Source organism: Pseudophryne corroboree, chromosome 6 (genome assembly GCF_028390025.1).
Source record: "Pseudophryne corroboree isolate aPseCor3 chromosome 6, aPseCor3.hap2, whole genome shotgun sequence".
Lineage (NCBI taxonomy): Eukaryota > Metazoa > Chordata > Amphibia > Anura > Myobatrachidae > Pseudophryne > Pseudophryne corroboree.
In genome coordinates, this window is record NC_086449.1 from 710271547 (window position 1) to 710283624 (window position 12078).

The following is a 12078-nucleotide window of genomic DNA, read 5'->3' on the forward strand; positions in this document are numbered from 1 at the left end:
TGCATACCAAGCACACAATTTATCAGAGATTTAAGTGAATAAGCTACAGTGTCCAAGGTACTAAACATAATATATTCTATGGGGTGTCATAAGCAAGTCATTAGAATACTTTCCTACTAAATTTATAAGACATAAGCATTCAGTATTTGAGAAAACAAAAAGAAAATAAAGCTATCTATTGGGTTTCACTAAAAAGTCCATTGGAAGACTTGACTATTGTTGTTAAAAGACATAGGCATTCATATTATAGAGCCATAAACCACACTAGTAAAATAAAAACATGATAACATGGGATTCGAACCAATGACCGTCTTAATTTGATAGTGCAAACCCAACACCTTACTAACTGTGCTAACCAGACTGTGCATACCAAGCACACAATTTATCAGAGATTTAAGTGAATAAGCTACAGTGTCCAAGGTACTAAACATAATATATTCTATGGGGTGTCATAAGCAAGTCATAAGAATACTTTCCTACTAAATTTATAAGACCTAAGCATTCAGTATTTGAGAAAACAAAAAGAAAATAAAGCTATCTATTGGGTTTCACTAAAAAGTCAATTGGAAGACTTGACTATTGTTGTTAAAAGACATAGGCATTCATATTAAAGAGCCACAAACCACACTAGTAAAATAAAAACATGATAACATGGAATTCGAACCAATGACAGTCTTAATTTGATAGTGCAAACCCAGACTGTGCATACCAAGCACACAATTTATCAGAGATTTAAGTGAATAAGCTACAGTGTCCAAGGTACTAAACATAATATATTCTATGGGGTGTCATAAGCAAGTCATTAGAATACTTTCCTACTAAATTTATAAGACATAAGCATTCAATATTTGAGTAAACAAAGAGAAAATAAAGCTATCTATTGGGTTTCACTAAAAAGTCCATTGGAAGACTTGACTATTGTTGTTAAAAGACATAGGCATTCATATTATAGAGCCACAAACCACATTAGTAAAATAAAAACATGATAACATGGGATTCGAACCAATGACAGTCTTAATTTGATAGTGCAAACCCAACACCTTACCAACTGTGCTTTCCAGACTGTGCATACCAAACACAAAATTTATCAGAGATTTAAGTGAATAAGCTACAGTGTCCAAGGTACTAAACATAATATATTCTATGGGGTGTCATAAGCAAGTCATTAGAATACTTTCCTACTAAATTTATAAGACATAAGCATTCAGTATTTGAGAAAACAAAAAGAAAATAAAGCTATCTATTGGGTTTCACTAAAAAGTCCATTGGAAGACTTGACTATTGTTGTTAAAAGACATAGGCATTCATATTATAGAGCCATAAACCACACTAGTAAAATAAAAACATGATAACATGGGATTCGAACCAATGACAGTCTTAATTTGATAGTGCAAACCCAACACCTTACTAACTGTGCTAACCAGACTGTGCATACCAGGCACACAATTTATCAGAGATTTAAGTGAATAAGCTACAGTGTCCAAGGTACTAAACATAATATATTCTATGGGGTGTCATAAGCAAGTCATTAGAATACTTTCCTACTAAATTTATAAGACATAAGCATTCAGTATTTGAGAAAACAAAAAGAAAATAAAGCTACCGTATATACTCGAGTATAAGTCGACCCGAATATAAGCCGAGGCACCTAATTCTACCACAAAAACCTGGGAAAACTTATTGACTCGAGTATAAGCCTAGGGTGGGAAATGCAGCTCTAGCCGTACACAGCCCTCAGTGCCAGATATGCCCCCACAGTGCTGCCAGATATGCCCCCACAGTGCTGCCAGATATGCCCCCACAGTGCTGCCAGATATGCCCCCACAGTGCTGCCAGATATGCCCCCACAGTGCTGCCAGATATGCCCCCACAGTGCTGCCAGTTATGCCCCCACAGTGCTGCCAGTTATGCCCCCACAGTGCTGCCAGTTATGCCCCCACAGTGCTGCCAGATATGCCCCCACAGTGCTGCCAGATATGCCCCCACAGTGCTGCCAGATATGCCCCCACAGTGCTGCCAGTTATGCCCCCACAGTGCTGCCAGATATGCCACCACAGTGCTGCCAGTGCTGCCAGATATGCCCCCACAGTGCTGCCAGATATGCCCCCACAGTGCTGCCAGATATGCCCCCACAGTGCTGCCAGTTATGCCCCCACAGTGCTGCCAGATATGCCCCCACAGTGCTGCCAGATATGCCCCCACAGTGCTGCCAGATACGCCCCCTCATGATGCCAGATACGTTCCCTCCCCAAGTGCCAGGTATGCCCCACAGTGTTGTTACTTACCCCTCCGTCGATCCCGCGCTGTCTTCTGGAGGGACACGAAGCGCACAGCACGCGCCTCTCCTGTGTCCCTCCTGCATCTTCGGCGGCCGCGGCAGGTCTATTAAAGGAAGTGCCGGTTCGTGATCAGAGGTCACGAACGGGTACTTCCTGTAATAGAACCGCCGCTGCTGCCGCCGGAGATGCAGGAGGGGGACACAGGAGAGCCGAGCGCTGTGCGCTCCGTGTCCCTCCTTCACACTGCTCTGCCAGTCACTGACTCGAGTATAAGCCGAGGTGGCTTTTTCAGCACAAAAAAAAAGTGCTGAAAAAGTCGGCTTATACTCGAGTATATACGGTATCTATTGGGTTTCACTAAAAAGTCCATTGGAAGACTTGACTATTGTTGTTAAAAGACATAGGCATTCATATTATAGAGCCACAAACCACACTAGTAAAATAAAAACATGGTAACAAGAGATTCGAACCAATGACAGTCTTAATTTGATAGTGCAATCCCAACACCTTACTAACTGTGCTAACCAGACTGCATAGCAGACACACAATTTATCAGAGATTTAAGTGAATAAGCTACAGTGTCCAAGGTACTAAACATATATTCTATGGGATGTCATAAGCAAGTCATTAGAATACTTTCCTACTAAATTTATAAGACATAAGCATTCAGTATTTGAGAAAACAAAAAGAAAATAAAGCTATCTATTGGGTTTCACTAAAAAGTCCATTGGAAGACTTGACTATTGTTGTTAAAAGACATAGGCATTCATATTATAGAGCCATAAACCACACTAGTAAAATAAAAACGTACTAAACATAATATATTCTATGGGGTGTCATAAGCAAGTCATTAGAATACTTTCCTACTAAATTTATAAGACATAAGAATTCAATATTTGAGTAAACAAAGAGAAAATAAAGCTATCTATTGGGTTACACTAAAAAGTCCATTGGAAGACTTGACTATTGTTGTTAAAAGACATAGGGGTATATGCAATTGCGGTCGAATTCCCGAAATTGTCGAATTTCGGGTCATTTTCGACCAAAAAAAAAAATCGCCTATGCAATTCAGTGCTTTCCGACCAAAAAACGGACTTTCAAAATTCGACTTTTTGAAATTCGACTTTTTGCAAATTCGACTTTTCTGCAATGATACAAGTGCTGCAATTCGACCAAAGCATATTCAATTCAAGTTTGGAAATTCGACAGCAGTGCTTTTAGACAGCAAATTCGTCATTTTCAATCCGCCACACTTTGGAGGGTGAAAACAAATAAAAAAAATTTAAACATGTTTGTTTTTTTTTGTGTTTTTTTGGGGGGGAATAGCAGATCTATTTATATTAGAAGGGATTAGGTACTTTTTTTTTTTTTTTTGGAGGCACAAATATTATTTATATATTTTTTAAAATATTATTTTTTTTTTATTTTTTTTTATGCTGGAACGGTGAAATCATAAAAAAAAATGGCGTGGGGTCCCCCCTCCAAAGCATAACCAGCCTCGGGCTCTTCGAGCTGGTCCTGGTTCTAAAAATGCGGGGAAAAAATTGACAGGGGATCCCCCGTATTTTTAAAACCAGCACCGGGCTCTGCGCCTGGTGCTGGTGCCAAAAATACGGGGGGACAAAAAGAGTAGGGGTCCCCCGTATTTTTAACACCAGCATCGGGCTCCACTAGCTGGACAGATAATGCCACAGCCGGGGGTCACTTTTATGCCGTGCCCTGCGGCCGTGGCATTAAATATCCAACTAGTCACCCCTGGCCGGGGTACCCTGGGGGAGTGGGGACCCCTTCAATCAAGGGGTCCCCCCCCCCAGCCACCCAAGGGCCAGGGGTGAAGCCCGAGGCTGTCCCCCCCCATCCAATGGGCTGCGGATGGGGGGGCCGATAGCCTTTTGTGATAATAAAAAGATATTGTTTTTTCCCAGTAGTACTACAAGTCCCAGCAAGCCTCCCCCGCAAGCTGGTACTTGGAGAACCACAAGTACCAGCATGCGGGAGAAAAACGGGCCCGCTGGTACCTGTAGTACTACTGGAAAAAAAAAAAAACCAAATAAAAACAGGACACACACACCGTCGACAGTAAAACTTTATTTCATACGTCGACACACACATACTTACCTATGTTCACAAGCCGACATCGGTCCTCTTCTCCATGTAGAATCCACGGATACCTGAAAAGAAAAGATCAATATACTCACCTCAGCCATGGTCCAGAGATAAATCCACGTACTTGGCAAAAAAACAAACCGAACACCCGCTCCATGCCGGACTGAAAGGGGTCCCATGCTGACACATGGGACACCTTTCCACGAATGAGACCTGTCAGTGACAGCTGTCACAGAAAGGTCTCTAAGCCAATCAGGAAGCGCAACTTCGTTGCGCTCAACTGATTGGCTGTGCGCTGTCTGTACTGTGACAGCACATCGCAAAGCCGCTCCATTACTTTCAATGGTGGGAACTTAGCAGCTAGCGGTAAGGTCACCCGCCGGTCAGCGGCTGACCGGCGGGTGACCCCACCGCTACCCGCAAAGTTCCCACCATTGAAAGTAATGGAGCGGCTTTGCGATGTGCTGTCACAGTACAGACAGCGCACAGCCAATCAGGTGAGCGCCACGGAAGTAGCGCTTCCTGATTGGCTGAAGGGACGTCAGTGACAGGAGTCACGTGATGTCCCGGCATTCGGGAGAAAGGGGTCTGATGTGAAAACATTGGACCCCTTTCTAGTCCGGTATGGAGCGGGTTTTTGCGTGTTTTTTTTTTTAAACAAGTACGTGGATTTTACTCTCTGGACGTGGATTTATCTCTGGACGCTGGAAGGTGAGTATAATTTTTTCACAGGTACCCTCGGATCGTCGGAGACCGTGGCAGTCGGCGTGTCAACATAGGTAAGTATGTGTGTGTCGGTAGTGTGTAATAAAGTTTTACTATCAAGGTGTGTGTGGCCTGTTTTTATTTGGGTATTTTTTTCCCAGTAGTACTACAGGTACCAGCGGACCCGTTTTTCTCCCGCATGCTGGTACTTGTGGTTCTCCAAGTACCAGCTTGCGGGGGAGGCTTGCTGGGACTTGTAGTACTGCTGGAAAAAACAATATCTTTTTATTATCACAAAAGGCTATCAGCCCCCCCATCCGCAGCCCATTGGATGGGGGGGGACAGCCTCGGGCTTCACCCCTGGCCCTTGGGTGGCTGGGGGGGGGAACCCCTTGATTGATGGGGTCCCCACTCCCCCAGGGTTCCCCGGCCAGGGGTGACTAGTTGGATATTTAATGCCACGGCCGCAGGGCACGGCATAAAAGTGACCCCCGGCTGTGGCATTATCTGTCCAGCTAGTGGAGCCCGATGCTGGTGTTAAAAATACGGGGGACCCCTACTCTTTTTGTCCCCCGTATTTTTGGCACCAGCACCAGGCGCAGAGCCGGTGCTGGTTTTAAAAATACGGGGGATCCCTGGCCAATTTTTCCCCTGCATTTTTAGAACCAGGACCAGCTCGATGAGCCCGAGGCTGGTTATGCTTTGGAGGGGGGACCCCACGCCATTTTTTTTTTCGGGTTTTTCACGTTTTTTTACCGTTTTTTAAAATCGCGGCAAAATCCGCCAAATCGGCCGATTTTCGCCCGCGACTCTGGCGAATCCGTTTTTCATTGAATATGGTGAATTCCGGAAGCCACCTTCCGGGATTCACCTGTCGAATTGAGTCGAATTAAAAAACGGCAAAAATTGCAGCGAATTCGACCGCAATTGCATATACCCCATAGGCATTCATATTATAGAGCCACAAATCACACTAGTAAAATAAAAACATGATAACATGGGATTCGAACCAATGACAGTCTTAATTTGATAGTGCAAACCCAACACCTTACCAACTGTGCTATCCAGACTGTGCATACCAAGCACACAATTTATCAGAGATTTAAGTAAATAAGCTACAGTGTCGAAGGTACTAAACATAATATATTCTATGGGGTGTCATAAGCAAGTCATTAGAATACTTTCCTACTAAATTTATAAGACATAAGCATTCAGTATTTGAGAAAACAAAAAGAAAATAAAGCTATCTATTGGGTTTCACTAAAAAGTCCATTGGAAGGACTTGACTATTGTTGTTAAAAGACATAGGCATTCATATTATAGAGCCATAAAGTAGTGATGAGCGGATTCGGTTTTACTCGGTTTTACTCGGTTCTCAAAACGGCATCTTATTGGCTCACGGATGTCACGTGTTTTGGATAGCCAATAAGATGCCGTTTTGAGAACCGAGTAAAACCGAGTAAAACCGAGTAAAACCGAACCTCGCTCATCACTACCATAAACCACACTAGTAAAATAAAAACGTACTAAACATAATATATTCTATGGGGTGTCATAAGCAAGTCATTAGAATACTTTCCTACTAAATTTATAAGACATAAGCATTCAGTATTTGAGAAAACAAAAAGAAAATAAAGCTATCTATTGGGTTTCACTAAAAAGTCCATTGGAAGACTTGACTATTGTTGTTAAAAGACATAGGCATTCATATTATAGAGCCATAAACCACACTAGTAAAATAAAAACATGATAACATGGGATTCGAACCAATGACAGTCTTAATTTGATAGTGCAAACCCAACACCTTACTAACTGTGCTAACCAGACTGTGCATACCAGGCACACAATTTATCAGAGATTTAAGTGAATAAGCTACAGTGTCCAAGGTACTAAACATAATATATTCTATGGGGTGTCATAAGCAAGTCATTAGAATACTTTCCTACTAAATTTATAAGACATAAGCATTCAATATTTGAGTAAACAAAGAGAAAATAAAGCTATCTATTGGGTTTCACTAAAAAGTCCATTGGAAGACTTGACTATTGTTGTTAAAAGACATAGGCATTCATATTATAGAGCCACAAACCACACTAGTAAAATAAAAATAAGAATTTACTTACCGATAATTCTATTTCTCATAGTCCGTAGTGGATGCTGGGGACTCCGAAAGGACCATGGGAATAGCGGCTCCGCAGGAGACTGGGCACAAAAGTAAAAGCTTTAGGACTACCTGGTGTGCACTGGCTCCTCCCCCTATGACCCTCCTCCAAGCCTCAGTTAGGATACTGTGCCCGGACGAGCGAACACAATAAGGAAGGATTTTGAATCCCGGGTAAGACTCATACCAGCCACACAAATCACACCGTACAACTTGTGATTTGAACCCAGTTAACAGCATGATAACAGAGGAGCCTCTGAAAAGATGGCTCACAACAATAATAACCCGATTTTTGTAACAATAACTATGTACAAGTATTGCAGACAATCCGTACTTGGGATGGGCGCCCAGCATCCACTACGGACTATGAGAAATAGAATTATCGGTAAGTAAATTCTTATTTTCTCTAACGTCCTAGTGGATGCTGGGGACTCCGAAAGGACCATGGGGATTATACCAAAGCTCCCAAACGGGCGGGAGAGTGCGGATGACTCTGCAGCACCGAATGAGAGAACTCCAGGTCCTCCTCAGCCAGGGTATCAAATTTGTAGAATTTTGCAAACGTATTTGCCCCTGACCAAGTAGCTGCTCGGCAAAGTTGTAAAGCCAAAACCCCTCGGGCAGCCGCCCAAGATGAGCCCACCTTCCTTGTGGAATGGGCTTTTACAGATTTTGGCTGTGGCAGGCCTGCCATAGAATGTGCAAGCTGAATTGTACTACAAATCCAACGAGCAATCGTCTGCTTAGAAGCAGGAGCACCCAGCTTGTTGGGTGCATACAGGATAAACAGCGAGTCAGATTTTCTGACTCCAGCCGTCCTGGAAACATATATTTTCAGGGCCCTGACTACGTCCAGCAACTTGGAATCCTCCAAGTCCCTAGTAGCCGCAGGCACCACAATAGGCTGGTTTAAGTGAAATGCTGAAACCACCTTCGGGAGAAATTGAGGACGAGTCCTCAATTCTGCCCTGTCCGTATGAAAAATTAGGTAAGGGCTTTTATAGGATAAAGCCGCCAATTCTGATACACGCCTGGCTGAAGCCAGGGCTAACAGCATTACCACTTTCCATGTGAGATATTTTAAGTCCACAGTGGTGAGTGGTTCAAACCAATGTGATTTTAGGAATCCCAAAACTACATTGAGATCCCAAGGTGCCACTGGAGGCACAAAAGGAGGCTGTATATGCAGTACCCCCTTGACAAACGTCTGAACTTCAGGAACTGAAGCTAGTTCTTTTTGGAAGAATATTGACAGGGCCGAAATTTGAACCTTAATGGACCCTAATTTGAGGCCCATAGACAGTCCTGTTTGCAGGAATTGCAGGAATCGACCCAGTTGAAATTCCTCTGTAGGGGCCTTCCTGGCCTCACACCACGCAACATATTTACGCCAAATACGGTGATAATGTTGCACAGTTACATCCTTCCTGGCTTTGATCAGGGTAGGGATGACTTCATCTGGAATGCCTTTTTTCTTCAGAATCCGGCGTTCAACCGCCATGCCGTCAAACGCAGCCGCGGTAAGTCTTGGAACAGACATGGTCCCTGCTGGAGCAGGTCCTTTCTTAGAGGTAGAGGCCACGGGTCTTCCGTGAGCATCTCTTGAATTTCCGGGGACCAAGTCCTTCTTGGCCAATCCGGAGCTACGAGTATAGTCTTTACACCTCTCCTTCTTATGATTCTCAGTACCTTGGGTATGAGAGGCAGAGGAGGGAACACATATACTGACTGGTACACCCACGGTGTTACCAGAGCGTCCACAGCTATTGCCTGAGGGTCCCTTGACCTGGCGCAATATCTGTCCAGTTTTTTGTTGAGGCGGGACGCCATCGTGTCCACCTTTGGTTTTTCCCAACGGTTCACAATCATGTGGAAGACTTCTGGGTGAAGTCCCCACTCCCCCGGGTGGAGGTCGTGCTGAGGAAGTCTGCTTCCCAGTTGTCCACTCCCGGAATGAATACTGCTGACAGTGCTATCACATGATTTTCCGCCCAGCGAAGAATCCTTGCAACTTCCGTCATTGCCCTCCTGCTTCTTGTGCCGCCCTGTCTGTATACGTGGGCGACTGCCGTGATGTTGTCCGACTGGATCAACACCGGCTGACCCTGAAGCAGAGGCCTTGCCTGACTTAGGGCATTGTAAATGGCCCTTAGTTCCAGGATATTTATGTGAAGTGACGTTTCCATGCTTGACCACAAGCCCTGGAAATTTTTTCCCTGTGTGACTGCTCCCCAGCCTCTCAGGCTGGCATCCGTGGTCACCAGGACCCAATCCTGAATGCCGAATCTGCGGCCCTCTAGGAGATGAGCACTCTGTAACCACCACAGGAGAGACACCCTTGTCCTTGGAGACAGGGTTATCCGCTGATGCATTTGAAGATGCGATCCGGACCATTTGTCCAGCAGATCCCACTGAAAAGTTCTTGCGTGGAATCTGCCGAATGGAATCGCTTCGTAAGAAGCCACCATCTTTCCCAGGACCCTTGTGCATTGATGCACTGACACTTGGCCTGGTCTTAGGAGGTTCCTGACTAGGTCGGATAACTCCCTGGCTTTCTCCTCCGGGAGAAACACCTTTTTCTGTACTGTGTCCAGAATCATCCCTAGGAACAGCAGACGTGTCGTCGGAATCAGCTGCGATTTTGGAATATTTAGAATCCATCCGTGCTGTCGTAGTACTACTTGAGATAGTGCTACTCCGACCTCTAACTGTTCTCTGGACCTTGCCCTTATCAGGAGATCGTCCAAGTAAGGGATAATTAAGACGCCTTTTCTTCGAAGAAGAATCATCATTTCGGCCATTACCTTGGTAAAGACCCGGGGTGCCGTGGACAATCCAAACGGCAGCGTCTGAAACTGATAGTGACAGTTCTGTACCACAAACCTGAGGTACCCTTGGTGAGAAGGGCAAATTGGGACATGGAGGTAAGCATCCTTGATGTCCAGAGACACCATATAGTCCCCTTCTTCCAGGTTCGCTATCACTGCTCTGAGTGACTCCATCTTGAACTTGAACCTTTTTATGTAAGTGTTCAAGGATTTCAGATTTAAAATGGGTCTCACCGAGCCGTCCGGCTTCGGTACCACAAACAGCGTGTAATAATACCCCTTTCCCTGTTGTAGGAGGGGTACCTTGATTATCACCTGCTGGGAATACAGCTTGTGAATGGCTTCCAATACCGCCTCCCTGTCGGGGGGAGACGTTGGTAAAGCAGACTTCAGGAACCGGCGAGGGGGAGACGTCTCGAATTCCAATTTGTACCCCTGAGATACTACCTGCAGGATCCAGGGGTCCACTTGCGAGTAAGCCCACTGCGCGCTGAAATTCTTGAGACGGGCCCCCACCGTGCCTGAGTCCGCTTGTAAGGCCCCAGCGTCATGCTGAGGACTTGGCAGAAGCGGGGGAGGGCTTCTGTTCGTGGGAAGAGTCTGTCTGCTGCAGTCTTTTTCCCCTTCCTCTGCCCCGGGGCAGATATGAGTGGCCTTTTGCCCGCTTGCCCTTATGGGGACGAAAGGACTGAGCCTGAAAAGACGGTATCTTTTTCTGCTGAGAGGTGACCTGGGGTAAAAAGGTGGATTTCCCAGCCGTTGCCGTGGCCACCAGGTCCGATAGACCGACCCCAAATAACTCCTCCCCTTTATACGGCAATACTTCCATATGCCGTTTGGAATCCGCATCACCTGACCACTGTCGCGTCCATAACCCTCTTCTGGCAGAAATGGACATCGCACTTACTCTTTATGCCAGAGTGCAAATATCTCTCTGTGCATCACGCATATATAGAAATGCATCCTTTAAATGCTCTATAGTCAATAATATATTGTCCCTGTCCAGGGTATCAATATTTTCAGTCAGGGAATCCGACCAAGCCACCCCAGCACTGCACATCCAGGCTGAGGCGATTGCTGGTCGCAGTATAATACCAGTATGTGTGTATATACTTTTTAGGATATTTTCCAGCTTCCTATCAGCTGGTTCCTTGAGGGCGGCCGTATCAGGAGACGGTAACGCCACTTGTTTTGATAAGCGTGTGAGCGCCTTATCTACCCTAGGGGGTGTTTCCCAACGTGCCCTAACCTCTGGCGGGAAAGGGTATAATGCCAATAATTTTTTAGAAATTATCAGTTTTTTATCGGGGGAAACCCACGCTTCATCACACACCTCATTTAATTCATCTGATTCAGGAAAAACTACGGGTAGTTTTTTCACACCCCACATAATACCCTTTTTTGTGGTACTTGTAGTATCAGAAATGTTCAAAACCTCTTTCATTGCCGTGATCATGTAACGTGTGGCCCTACTGGAAAATACGTTTGTTTCCTCACCGTCGACACTGGAGTCAGTGTCCGTGTCAGTGTCTGTATCGACCTGAGGTAACGGGCGTTTTATAGCCCCTGACGGTGTTTGAGACGCCTGTACAGGTATTAACTGATTTGCCGGCTGTCTCATGTCGTCAACAGTCTTTTGTAAAGTGCTGACACTATCACGTAATTCTTTCCATAAGACCATCCAGTCAGGTGTCGACTCCCTAGGGGGTGACATCACTAACACAGGCAATTGCTCCGCCTCCACACCATTTTCCTCCTCATACATGTCGACACAACGTACGGACACACAGCACACACACAGGGAATGCTCTGATAGAGGACAGGACCCCACTAGCCCTTTGGGGAGACAGAGGGAGAGTTTGCCAGCACACACCAGAGCGCTATATATATATATATATATATATATATATATATATATATATATATATATATAGGGATAACCTTATATAAGTGTTTTTGTAGTGCAGGACTGCAGGGGAGAGTCAGGGAGCCTTCCTCC